Raw genomic sequence first — 14,729 nt, 5'->3', positions numbered from 1 at the left:
TCACCTCTTGGTGAATGCAGGGAGAGAAGTTGAAGAATAAAGTTTGGGATCTGTCTTACAATTGTTACACAGCTTGTCAGAAAAGCAAGAGGACAACATAAGGTGAAAAAAAAAAAAAGTAGGATTAAGGAAATGAGAGGAAAAAAAGAAAAAATCTGTTTTAATTTAATGACTTTCTACTTTCAAATAGAAAGTAGATATGTAATAGATATGTATGACTGGATATTAAAAAAGAGAACAAAGACATTTAAATAAACCCCTTTAAACCATAATCTATTGTCCTTAAAAAACAAAATTAATAACATTTAGAAAGAAACAAGAAATTTAATCCATGATCCAAGTCTTGGTTAAACTGCGTCACTGGAAACAAACAAAAGAACAAAATTCTAGAGGGATATATTTCTAGCCTTGTACTATCTACTTAATACTGATCTTGGTAGAGAAGACTAAATGAAGTATTGGCATCTCTTATCTGAATATAGCCCAAGATAAGAATATAGCAAACAAATAGGACATGAGAGAATTTTCTTATACATGGCCTAATGATCAATATTTCCAAATCACTAAGTAAAATAATTGGCATTGCTTTGCAGGTCTCTGTGGCTGCATATGGCCATCAATATCAAATAAATAATTCAAAAACACATTCCGAGAATGTCCCTTCCCATAAAAGAGTTTTGATGTTTTGTAGAATTTGATGATTACATTTTATATGATTTCATTTTCATTACATTTTTATATTTCCTTACAGATTACAGAATGTTATTCCTGAGTTCAAAAAAGAAAAAGAAAAAGAAATCCCAATCTAGTCTGTAAATGTTCAGATGAAAGCAGCATTTCCAATGGAGTGCTATAATTTGATACACTTCTTACTGCCCGTCATGGAGAGTTGACTTTGAATATCCCCTTAAAAGCTTTCTAGCTGTTTCTTGAAAATATTTCACTCTCAGAGATGACTTCTTCTGCACTAGAGGAAATATTCCTATCAATTATTGCAGCTTCAATTTTCATGCCCTCTCCCATTATTATTTACTAGGGGCTCAGTGCACGAAATTTGTGCACTGGTAGGATCCCTAGAGGCTGCGACTGCCGACCGGGTTCTCCCTCCCTTCCCCCAGCTGGCCCTGCCCCCTGGTCAAACTCCTGGACAACTCCCGGTTGAGGGGACAATTTACATACTACGCTTTTATTATATAGGACGCTTTCTTCTCTAAAGGTGTGGAAAGTGTGGGGAAAGGCTTAAGATGATGTAAATAAATGGTACTTCAGGCTGTTTAGAAGCTAGCAGTCAAGCAATGAGAGGAATTAGCCATTCACTCAACAAATGGTGCTGGCCATTGCCAAATAGCATGTTGTTAGACAACAGGACAAATCTCTGCCTTACCTATGAACATACAAGTATTGCCAAGCACAGAATAACTATAAACACAAACTATTCAGACTATCTTTTGTGCTATCCACTGTACCAGATCATTACACAATACCTTGTTTTATCTATATGGGTGGGAATAAGTAGGTTTACAGTTGTGATATTTTAAAATATTTTATATGTCTTAAATGGTAAACGTAAAATATTATTTGAATCCTATTGAGCAAGTTCATCAACAAAGACAGTGTGTATCCATCCTTCCCAATAATAATTATGGCCATGTCTGAAGCCACACTGGGCTATGCCAAAATATATCACAGAATATGAAATATTCAGCTTAATCTTCTACCCAAATATTTGGCTATGAACTCAAGCATCGCACAACACCATGGTTGTGGAATTCTGAAGCAGGCGGCTGCATTTGAAACCATTTGAAAAGTTTTCCTTATATTGATCAACTGCTCTATTTTTTTTCTTCTAAAGGTCCTAAAGTCTCCATCACCTGACTTTTTTCTTCAAAAATTGAAAATAATTATCATATCTTGCACGAGTCATTTTTCTTCTCAGAACAAAAATTTTCATTACAAAATAATTTTGTCCTTTCACCATACTAATCATTGCTTTTTAAAATACTTTCCCAAGCCTAAATTCTTAGGAAGTGTGAAGTCTAGGATTAAATATATAATTGCTTCAAGCATAGGTATATTTACTTAATAGATCCTTAGTTAATAGAGACTACTATTCACTCCCTCATTATAGAATGTCTTCTTTTAATATAACTTATGGTAGTATTACCTTCTTTAGTGGCTACATCACACTGGCAGTACAGATTGAAATCTATTCCCTATTAAAATGCCTTAAAATTTCTACATGTACTGCTGTTACATTAAGCAAATTCTGCCTTCATGCTGTCCTTGATCATCTGAGTTTTACTTCTTCTTCAGGATATTAAACACTATTAAACTCCACTTTATTTAATTCAGCACATTGTTTTAGCCTATGAATATCTTTCTATCCATCCCACAGCCATGAAATTTGATAAAGTGATAAACATATCCTCTATCTTCACTAAGGTCACTTATAATAAAAATACTGTTCAGAATCAGGTAGAAACAAAGCTGTGGAATATTAATAGAGATAGTATTACAGTACTGAAAAAAAGCAACAGCTGACATTTACTGAGCACTTAATACATTCTAGGTTCTATATCACATCTTAAAATATAACACCACATACAACTCTCAAAATACCAATACTTTCAGAAGTACTTATTCATTCTTTTAAATATACATATTATTGACCTACTCTATATATGAGTCACTGAGCTACTAGTGATAGAAAAGTGAATAAAATGTAGCCTTTTTTCTCCCATTAATAGCAACCAACTGACTAATTCTTCATTTTTTCTATACAGATAGCACAGTAAATTGTTATATATATTTAAAGAATCTATTTTCTTCCATTTAAAATATTTGAATGGCGGCATAGTTATCCATAGTAAAAAAAGAAAAAGGGGTGTAGGGTAGGGGTGGATAATTACTCTAAGCTTTCTATGTGGAGATTTCTAAATTACTGGTGCTTTATGTCAAAAGATAAAATAAATCATAGAAAAATAATTTTGTTCTGCCACTATGATATTATCCCCAACTCTCACAGCTAACACCTGTTACAATTAAGATGTTGATTTAGGCCAGTCAAATGCAGTCTTCAAATGGAATTGCTTAATCGAAACAGTAATGCATGTTCAAGATAAAAGAAAAATAAAAAAATATTTTATAATTACTAACTTGTATATGTATTTCTACAAATATTCCATTCATGTACAAATATGTGCAAATATTTATTGTTGATATATGTATGTAGGAGCACTTTATATGTATATATTCTTTTTTTTTTCAGTCATTTGGAAATGCTCCATGGGAATATACTATATGTCTGCTATAGAGAAAATCAAAGTAAATAAAAATAAGTCTCAAAATGAATTATACTCTAAAGCTGTTCCAATCAAAACTGCAACAGAGCATGTTTGTTTATTTGTTTGTTTCCAGACTTTACATGGGTGAATATCAAGAATATCCAAGGTTATTTTGAAGCAAAAGAGTAAGGAGCAATTACTTCACTTAATATACTTTAAGATTTACTATTAAGATATGGTAATTAAAACAATGTAGTATTAATTCAGAGAGAGAGAAATGGAGAATAACAGTGAACTCATAAATAGATTTATTAAAAAGAAGGGATTTGGTGTATGTTAGAGTAACATTAGAGAAAAAGATATTTAAAATCTTCAGGTAAAAATAGTTGTCTACGTGGGAGAAAATCACCTCTGTGTTACACTACATATAAAAATTAATCCATAGATTAAAGATAAAAATGCGAAAAGCAAATTTTAAATGTTTTAGAAGAACAGATAGGAAAAATATTGTAATGTACTTAAAGTTGGAAAGAATTTATTAATTAAGACATTAATAATATTAACTAGAAAGAAATGGATACAAAATTAAATCTTAATGCATAGGTAATGAGATTTTTAAAATAATGACAATCACATACTGAATATTTTAAATACACATAAGCAATGAAAGATTAATTAAGGAGTCAAATAGAAACTCCTATAAATCAATAGGGAAAAGACAACCCACAAGAAAAATGGGGCTAATTAAATACTGTGGATTGAAAACATCGGTTTCTTCCCTCTCCATAATACTCACAAAAAATATAAAGTGGATAAAAAATATCTAAGTCCAACAGAACAAGAAGACTAGAAGACAATATAGTAATAACAGGTGAGGAGTTCTAAAAAGTTTTTAGAAGTAAAAATTAGATAAACTAAATGATATGTAAGAAATAATGTAACCTAAAACTAATAACATAAATCCTAATTTACAAAGTTAAGAGATACTTTACTGGAACTCAAGAAAGAATATACATAAAAGAGAAAATGATTTAAAAGTGAATATTAAAATCAAAGAAACACAAGAACAAAGAATGCTTTAAGAATCATTAAAAAATAAGTGCCTAAAGAGAAAAAGAAGTTAAAAAGGAAGAAAAGTCCAAAAATAAAAATGAAGGAAGAAGAAAAATGATTCAAGGGTAAATGACTAAGAAGATAAAGACTTAACATATGTGTATATCAAAACTTCAAAAAGATAAAATACCAAAACAGGAAACAGAATAAATATAATAAAAACGATAATTCAAGCCCTAGCTGGTTTGGCTCAGTGTATAGAATGTCAGCCTGCAGACTGAAGAGTCCCAGGTCTGATTCCAGTCAAGGGATCCTGCCCAGGTTTCGGGCTTGATCTCCATTAGGGGGCATGCAGGAGGTAGCTGATCAATGATTCTCTCTCATCATTGATGTTTCTATCTCTTGCTCCCTCTTCCTTCCTCTATGAAATCAATAAAAATATATTTTGAAAGAAAACTAATTCAAGAAAACTTTCTCAGTGTAATAAAAAAGATTGAATTTATATTTTGAAAGGATGGACTGATTATTTGAGGAAACTGATTTTAAAAATGACCTACATTAAGACATATTCCAGTAAGGTTATTAAATATCAAAGAAAAAATGTCTTTAGGCATTTACATCCAAATAAAAAGACCAAGTGTCTTATAATGGAGACTCATAATTAGATTATCAGATTTTTTAAAAAGTGATGCTTTATACCAAAAAAAGATTGAGTAGCATATGTAATATGTTCAGTGATTTTTATACTCAATGATGATAAACTATCTTTACTTAAGATACAACTATGAGGCTATAGACAAAGTACTATCCATATCCAAGAGTTCAGGGACTACTGTTCTCATGAACACTTCCTGATAAACTTATCATAAAATGACCTTCAAACAGAAAAGTGACATTGATGTAAGAGCTAATGATGGTCACTCAATACATATTTATTCAAAGAAGTATGACTAAGTGAGGGTTAAAAGGTGGACAGTACATTATACAATGGCTATATACTTTGACAATGTAGATATAGTAGAAACATTTACAATGTGAGGCAAGTAGGAAAATCATATGCAAAAATGTTAATTGCATTCAGTAATCATATTGTTGAAAGCATTGCCATTGCTATCCTGAGTCTGTTAATCTGTCTAATGCAGCCGTGGGCAAACTACGGCCCGCGGCCCATTTGAAATGAATAAAACTAAAAAAAAAAAAGACCGTACCCTTTTATGTAATGATGTTTACCTTGAATTTATATTAGTTCACACAAACACTCCATCCATGCTTTTGTTCCGGCCCTCCGGTCCAGTTTAAGAACCCATTGTGGCCCTCGAGTCAAAAAGTTTGCCCACCCCTGGAATGAGAAATATAACAAATGAGGATGCTATAATATGCTAGATCTATCATCTTCACTGTCTTCTGTCTTTGAGAACCAGCAATTTAAATATGGAAGAAAAGCTATTCTGATACAAGATAGAAGAGGTTAAGGAAAAACCCTGTGGTTTGTATATTAATCTTTAAGTATCAGAATAAACACTAAGAAGTTATGCAAATAATGATCAATCCAGTAGCAATGAGCATCGCCAAGGCCCAGATGTACAATATGAACCTAGAATATCTTGTCAGAGAGACTTCTACATTATATCAAAAGGAGTCAACTTGAGAAATATTTCACTATTTGAAGATGAGACAATTTGAACATCAATAAGGGTAACTTCAATTTATTGAAACAAATCAAGTGGAAGTCCATAAGTTATTAATGGTTAAAAAAAACAAAACACTTCTGTCACTTATGGAAGGTAACTGTAATTAAACTCATTGTTTTGAAAACTAATTAATATAATGAAGCATTGAATAGTTTGTCCTACCATCCCTCTACGAATTATATAGATAGCCAAATAGTAGTTGAAGGGAATTTATTCTTTATAGAAATATTTCAGCTAATAAAAAAAGGAATCATTGTATTAGAATTTCACCCTTTTTTCACTCTAAATGAATTAATGGATATAACTATTGAGTATCAATGGCTGGTAACATCATAAAAATAAAAACAAGCAGTCTTTGCATTCCTCCTAGCCATGTAGGAGGAATGCAAAGACTGCTTGCTTTTATACAACACCACCTCTGAAGAGGACTTGCACCTAAAAATGAACCTGCATCTTATAATACCTCTAGTCCTGTGGTTGGCAAACTGTGGCTCGTGAGCCACATGCGGCTCCTTGATCCCTTGAGTGTGGCTCTTCCTAAGCCTTAGGAGTACCCTAATTAAGTTAATAACAATGTACCTACCAATATAGTTTAAGTTTAAAAAATTTGGCTCTCAAAAGAAATTTTAATCGTTGTACTATTGATATTTGGCTCTGTTGACTAATGAATTTGCCGACCACTGCATCAGGAAATATATAGGATAAAGGAGCAGGTTAAAATACACGATGGGGATGAAATCAGCAGAATTCATACCACAGAAAAAATTATCAGTTGTTTCCTGATTTCTTCAATGAACAAATGCAAGAAAAAATATGGCAAGATAACATGTAGATTAAAAGAAATTTAAAAATAAATAAAACTTGCAAAAGTTCAAAAAAAAAAAAGAATCCACAAGATGATGATTATTTATAGGAGAGAAAAGAAGTTGTATTGAGAGGAGGCATATGCAATATGGAAAATTTTGGTGGTGGTTTGCAAAGTTGCATTTCTTAATCTGGGTGTGTGTTTTTGTTCACAGAGTATATCTCTAACAATGATGTATTAAACCAAACATTTATTTCATGAGGTTTTTCTGTACCTGTGTTATAGTTTACAAAAATGAATAAAAAGGATTGGGAAAAAAAGAGTTAGTATATAAAAAGGTTTCAGACTTAAAGGATACGAGTTTATTAATTGAAAGGACCTACCAGTTGCCTAGTATAATGGATGAGAAAAGCACCCATCAAGGTATAGGGTCATGAACTATGAGAACATCTGAAGAAAAATGGTTCCTAAAGCTTCCAGAAAGGAAGAAATGGGTTCTCGTCTCAACATCAGTTCCTGAAGCTACAAGAGATTGAATAAATGCCTTCAAATTTTTAGGGGAAATTATGATCAACCTAGAATTTTATATGTAAACTAAATATTAGCCCAGCGTATCAGCCCAAGAAGGCAAGGATCCATGAGAGAGAGATGGAGGGAACAGCCAGGATGCCTGCTCAAGAGACCAAAGACCGACTGGTCTTGCTCAGGGTGTGACACTAGGGACCCAGGTAGAGATGTTGCTGGAATACAATTGAAACTGATCGAGTACCTGATGTGTCTCATTATGTTAAAAAAGTATTTGTAAGATTTTCTAATTATTTTGCTGACTTTGGGAGGGTGTGAAAAATTAAGTAACAAATGAAATGATCATTGTAAATATAGAAAAAACAACAACAAGTACTATAAGACATGGGATGTAATCCTTGAACATATATTTGTGCACATCAAAGAAAGTACACTAAAGGGATAATTCTTACAAATAGAAAGGTTGGATCAAAGGATATTTTCTCCTCTTTTGACCATTTTCTGATTGTTTTTCAAAGATGTTACACAAATTTATACTCCCACCAGCAGTATATTAGAGTACCTGTTTCCCTACACTCTGCCCAAAAATGTAATTAACAATTATTTTTATCTTTTTCAGTTCAATGTAAATGGAATGTCATTATGGTATTAATTTGCATTTTTAAATGGAGGTTAAAGTGTCTTTTCTCATGCTTATAAGCTATTGTATTTCTTTTTATATTAAATACCTTCCTTTACTTTGTATATTTTTCTATTTGTTTATTAATCTCTTCTTAAGAATTATAAAAGCTCTCTAGATAAATAAAATCAGTACTTTTTGTCATGTGTGTTGTAATTAATTTTGCACAGTTTGTTATTTAATTTTATGTTATTTTGTGCTGGGAAGAAATGCTTGAATTTATTATTTAAATGTGTCAGCTTCTTTTATGTTTTCTGGATTTTGTGTCTTGCTTAGAAAGTTGCTCTCCATTCCAAGATTTTTAAAAATTTGCTTATATTTTCTTCGTATTGACAGTCTGATTGTTTATAGTTAACTTTTTGATCCATCTGAAATTTATGTTGACATAACAGGTAAGGAGGAATTTCGTTTTCTTTTTTCCACCCAGATAACTCAAGATTGAATACTTTTCAGATTTGAGTAAAATGGATCCTGTTTTACTGTAAAGCTGAGAACTTTCATTTTCAGCCACTGAAATCTGCAAGACTGTAGAAGAGCAAGATGCTAGTTAAACCATATGTGAATTTTGACTATCTCTGTCTCCTTACATGCCTACGACAGCAACCTGCCCACTCCCTCACTATGTGACATCTGCTTTTCAAATAGGAAATTCCCAATGAATTCCATCCAGGGAAGGGAAAGTCCTCTGGCTTATGAACCCAGTCTGTACATAGGTGCTGTCACGGGGCTTTGGATTATGAAGTGTATTGATATCTACAAACCGTAATTTCTATTTGTAATTGCCACTTAATATTAAAATAGCTTAAGAATAACAAGTTTTCTCAGCCTTATAATCAGAAGAAAATCAATAGCAAAAAAAAGAACAATGATGGGTAAGTATTTGGAGTTAGGTTAGAGACAGGAAAGAGCATCAGAAACAGAGGATTCCTTTCTCTGCCCCTGGACTTACAGATCTAGAAAATATGACTGACAGATGCTGCCAGAGGATTTCCAGGGATCAAGTAGAGTATTTTTAAAGAAACAGCAGTTGTCTTGATGTCTGGAAAATACTCTACTTGGTGGTCTTGGGTTTGTTCAATAGGATGTACAGTCTTCTGATTACTTTTTCTCCTGCTGCTGAGAAAGATCGAATTAGCTGTTTGCTTCACTTCCTCCATTGACCAAGACATTTATTGCACTATTGCATCTCTGATTCTCCAGACGTTATTTTTTGAGGTTGATTCTTGGAGCCCACACTTTGCTACATGACTTATTTCTATACTTTTTTTACCCTAATCCTTAAAGATTCTAAGAACAGCTATTAAAAAAGAAAGAAAAGGAAGTAATAAAAACCTCTATATTAGATTTGAAGGATATTTAACGGAAACTACTTGTGTTCTAATTTCCATGAAGGCTTTTAGCAAAGATAAATTAGGTCATGCCATAAAGCTGTATATGCTTTAAAAAGTTGGAGGGGGAAAGAAGAAGGTTAATTGTTGGTGTGTGAGTAAAACTGTAAAGAAGCCCTTTAGTTGATAGTCTTAATACACTTAACATTAATGGATCTTATGTCTACACTAGAGGCCCGGTGCACAAAATTCATACACAGGGGGTGGGGTGTCCCATCACCCCTGCCTGCACCCTCTCCAATCCGGGACTCCTTGGGGGATGTCTGACTGCCGGTTTAGGCCTAATCATCCAAGGTCACTTCTCAGAGCTGAATATTTTTAGTAATTTGCAGATGAGACCTTTCTACCTTGGCCGTGGTTAGTGAAGATCAAGAAACCACCAGAGGAGGTTTAAGACTCCAAGTTATCTATTTTTCTCAAGTAAGACACAAACCACTTTATTTTCTTAAGACCTAGCAGAAAATAATTTTAAAATAAATGAAGCTTAAAGCCTGCTCTCTCTTTTATTGGAGAAATAAAGTTATTTTAATGTAAAACACCAGGGATAAGAGTAGCAGAAGGATGCTATTTAGTAAGCTCTTGAGTAGCATTTTTGTACAAAATAAATTCCCAGTTTCCTAGGATTTTAGTCTGATGATTAAAAATAAAATCATCATAGATTGTGTTTTATATAAACACTAGAGGCCTGGTGCATGAAATTCATGTACGGGGGGTGGGGGGGGTCCCTTTCAGCCCAGCCTGCACCCTCTCCAATCTGGGACCCCTCAGGGGATGTCCAACTGCCGGTTTAGGCCCAATCCCCGGGATCGGGCCTAAACCGGCTGTCGGACATCCCTCTCACAATCCCGGACTACTGGCTCCTAATTGCTCACCTGCCTGACTGCCTGGTTGCCCCTAACTCCCCCCCGCACCAGCCTGATCACCCCTCACTGCCTCTACGTGCCAGCCTGATCACCCCTCACTGCCCCCCCTGCCGGCCTGGTTGCCCCCAACTGCCCCCCGCTGCCAACCAGGTCACCCCCAAATACCTCCTCCCTGCCAGCCTAGTCATTCCTAACTGCCCCACCCCCCCCCCCCCCCGCTGCTGGCCTGGTCACACCTTACTGCCTCCCTGCCAGCCTGGTCACCCCCAACTGCCCACCTCTGCTGGCCTGGTCAGCCCCAAATTCCCCCCTCCCAGATTAATCACCCACAACTGCCACCCCTGCTGGCCTGGTCACTCCCAACTTCTCCCCTCTGCCATCCTGGTTGCCCCCAACTCCTCCCCTGCCAGCCTGGTCGCCCCTCACGGCCCCCCAACTGGCCTGGTTGCCCCACGCAGCCTGCTGTTCAGTTGGTCATCCCTCACTAACCCCCCTGCTGGCTTTGTCGTAGGCAGCCGTCTTGTGAGGGTGTGAGGGTTAATTTGCATATTACCTCTTTATTATATAGGATTTGGTTGTCATACTACACATGTGTGCACAAAGTTTGGGAGATAAAATAAAAGAGCTTAGCAATGTGTGCACAGTTTCAAATAAAACATTTTTGGAAAGTTAGGTGAGAGAGGGAAGAATTGGGTTATTCAACAGACATAAAAAGAAGTGTTAAAAGACAGAACTATTTTTCTCTGGCAAGCAAAAGTTTCTTTGAATACTAAGCACATATGTTTGTTTCAAGGGCTACAAAATTATTAGTATTGATTGAGGGTACCATATAATTAGAGCTGAGGTTGAAGGAATAATTATTTATAAAGAAAAAATCTTAAAAGGAAAGAAGCAGTTATCAAATAATATTCATTAGTAGTAATTAGTTTTATCAATTTTCCCTTGAATTTTCCAGTCTAAATCCTATGTTGAATATTTTCTTTCCCTGTCCTAAATCAGAAGATTCTCTTAAACAAAAGAAAAAAAATGTAAAACTAGATTTATATACATTTGTCATGAAGGTAACTATGTCCAGCTACCAGGAAATATTATGCCCCTTTTTGCTATGTATACAAAAAATCAAAAACAAAAACACACACACACAAAAAACCAACCAAACAAAAAAACCCACACACAGTAAAGTGGAGAGATGATTTGAGACTCATGAGATTTATTTTTTTATAAAGATTAAGCCTTACCCAGCCAGTGTTGCTAAGTGGTTGAGTGTCTTCTACCTATGAACCAGGAGGTCATGGTTCCATTCCCGGTCTGGGCACATGCCTGGTTGTGGGCTCAATTCCAGTAGAGGGCATGCAGGGGGCAGCCAAACAATGATTCTCTCTCATCATTGGTGTTTCTATCTCTCTCTCCCTCTCCCTTCCTCTCTGAAATAAATTAGATAGATAGATAGATAGATAGATAGATAGATAGATCGATAGATAGATAGATTGATAAATATAGAGATTCAGCCGAAACCGGTTTGGCTCAGTAGATAGAGCGTCGGCTTGCGGACTGAAAGGTCCCAGGTTCGATTCTGGTCAAGGGCATGTACCTGGGTTGCGGGCACCTCCCCAGTAGGAGATGTGCAGGAGGCAGCTGATCGATGTTTCTCTCTCATCGATGTTTCTAACTCTCTATCTCTCTCCCTTCCTCTCTGTAAAAAATCAATAAAATATATTTAAAAAATATATAGAGAGAGATTCAGCCTTAAATATCTTGGCCAAATCATCTAACCACTCTTCTGCACATTAAATAAAAAGTCCCGTCAAGTTTCCTTTACCCAAGTAAAGTGATTTCATTACAAAAGCTACCTGCTACCTAATTTTGCCAATATTGGCAAAAAGAACATCTTGCCAAGTTTTGAGCCTCAACCACTTTGATCTGTACTTAGTGTCCAAAATCCTATCTGAACCAGTTGCTATTTACATTGATAGGCTTCCTCATCCTCTTTCTATATAGCCTAAGAAGTTCCTCATTGTGCTCCTGATAGGATGGCCTCTGTAGGTGGTGTACTACGGGACCCCGTGGCTCAGTCTCCTTGATCATCTTGAGCTCCAGGAATATCCCTTGTGTGGTTTACTTGGGACCTCTTGTTCTAATTGAGTCTTGATTGGTATTGGCCTGTTTGTGCATGGGGCCAACCCTCAGGCTGACTAACTGACATCAACCCCGACCACAGTGTATGAGCTGCTGCGCAGGTGCTGACCACAAGAAGCAAAATTCGCCTCAGCAGTGTCTGTGCCTGCCGTGGTCTCCCTTGAGATATGAGGTTTGTAAAACTAATTGGATCTTGCTCTGATGTTGTCTGAAGCTGGCCACTGAGTGTGTTGGTTCTGGGAATTCTTGGTTGAGACTCTGGAGCAGGCCATTGTCAGACACAGCTCCGGGTGCCTTGGAACTTTTGCTGATCTTCCTCCGGGCCAGGTCCTGGATCAAGTCAATCTTTCAAAGCAGGTAAGATAGAGTGTTAGTAAAGGCTAACTTACAAAACAAACAACAAAAAATACCATGAAGCCACTTGTATCACATTGATAATTGTTTCAATCTTTTTCAAAATCTTTACATATAATTTGAAATAAACTCAATTTCTTACTACTTTAATCTGTGTATTACCAGGCCCTAATTTAGGGACTAATCACCAATAGATAAACAACATAAATGAATGGAATTCTTCTGTATAAAATATTTTAATTCTTATAATAACTAAATTATCCTGTGGGGCACAGATGAGAATATTGTATGATTACTAGATGGAATAACAAAATATTCCTATAACTGAGTTGAATCAGGTGCTTTTATCACAATTAAATATTAATGGAGCCATATTAGTCCAAGGTTGTTAATCAAGAAAAAGCTTTGGAATAAACCACTGCAAAATTTCTCTAGAAGATCTCTCGTGTGGCACTTTGAGATTTCAATATTGACTCTAATATCCATCTGATAAGGCTTTAAAATCATAGAGCTAAAAGATCACATACCGAAATGAAAGAGTCTCTGTGGCTATATTTAAGTACTATTAAATCATCAGGAATGATTTGGTCAGAACAAAAGAAAGATAACTAAAAGAGAGCCCAGGTAAATCCAGGTAGTAGCACAAAATTTCTCACCAATACAATTCCCAATTCAATTTTCTTCCTTTGATTTATAGAACGCTGCTCTGAAGCATTCATATGAGTAATTCATTACTAACCTACATGAGAAACAATGTAGGTCTATCTTTTTTAAAAATATATTTTTATTGATTTCAGAGAAAGGGAGAGAGAGAGAGAAACATCAATGATGAGAGAGAATCATTGATTGGCTGCCTCCTGCACACCCCACACTGGGGATGGAGCTCGCAACCCAGCATATGTCCTGATCAAGAATTGAGTCATGACCTCCTTGTTCATAGGTCAATGCTCAACCACTGAGCCACACCAGTGGGACTGGTCTATCTTCAAATAGATTAATTTTCTAAGGCTGATTTCACTGTGACTCAAGTTGGCCCATAGAGCTTACTTTGACTATGATTTGGTTTTCCACTATCTTTACTCCAAATAAAGACACTATTTGGGGAGACATATTTACTGCCTCTAGTTCATTTTCATTTTCAAAATGTAATATTAACAATTATTTAGGGAACTATCAGAGTTTCAGCAACCCAGAAATGCTCAACATGGTCTAAGACCTTACAAAGTGTGACCCATCAGCACACATGGGAGCTTGTTAGAGAAGAAAAACCTTCATACCTCCCAGGGACCTACTGAATCAGAATCTGCATTTTCAAAAGGTTCACAAGTAATTCATTTACACATTACAAACTTGAGAAGCTCTGATCTAAAGCTCAAAAATTTTAGGAATTGCTTTTAATTTTATTTCCTAAAATCCTCCCAGCAAATATTTATATGACATCACAGGAGCTCAAGCCCTTTTACTTCTTCTGATTAGTTGCCATGACATCACAAATAATCAATCATCTAAAGGGTTTTCAAGCTCCTTATACTGAAGCATAGTGGTCCAATGAACTTGAGGACTTATTCTTTTCATTAAACACACTTCTTGCTTGACTATTCACATGCCACATTTCCCTTTTTCCAACTTAATTTGTATAAATTTTAATGAGAGAAGAAGAGAGAGCACAGTTGGTAGAGAGAATGTTTTGGGAATGTGAGTGGGATGCATTATAGCTCAGTATCTATTTCTCCCTGGTTCCACTTCATGGATAATAATTTCAATTACTGGATGTATAATTTTAACCAATTTATGTTAACTAGATACTCTCTCATGGGAAACAGATAAACCTCTGAATTTTAATAAATTACTGACATTTTACTATCTGTATTTCCTTACTTTGATGGGTTGGATGTGACATTTTCTTAAGAGTAGATCAAGTGAGCAGAAGTCTTTCTGCTGTGTTTTGGTT

The sequence above is a fragment of the Myotis myotis genome, unplaced genomic scaffold (assembly GCF_014108235.1).
Source record: "Myotis myotis isolate mMyoMyo1 unplaced genomic scaffold, mMyoMyo1.p scaffold_m19_p_2, whole genome shotgun sequence".
NCBI classification, from domain to species: domain Eukaryota; kingdom Metazoa; phylum Chordata; class Mammalia; order Chiroptera; family Vespertilionidae; genus Myotis; species Myotis myotis.
The sequence above is the reverse complement of the archived record's forward strand: the minus strand, read 5'-3'. Positions refer to the sequence as shown.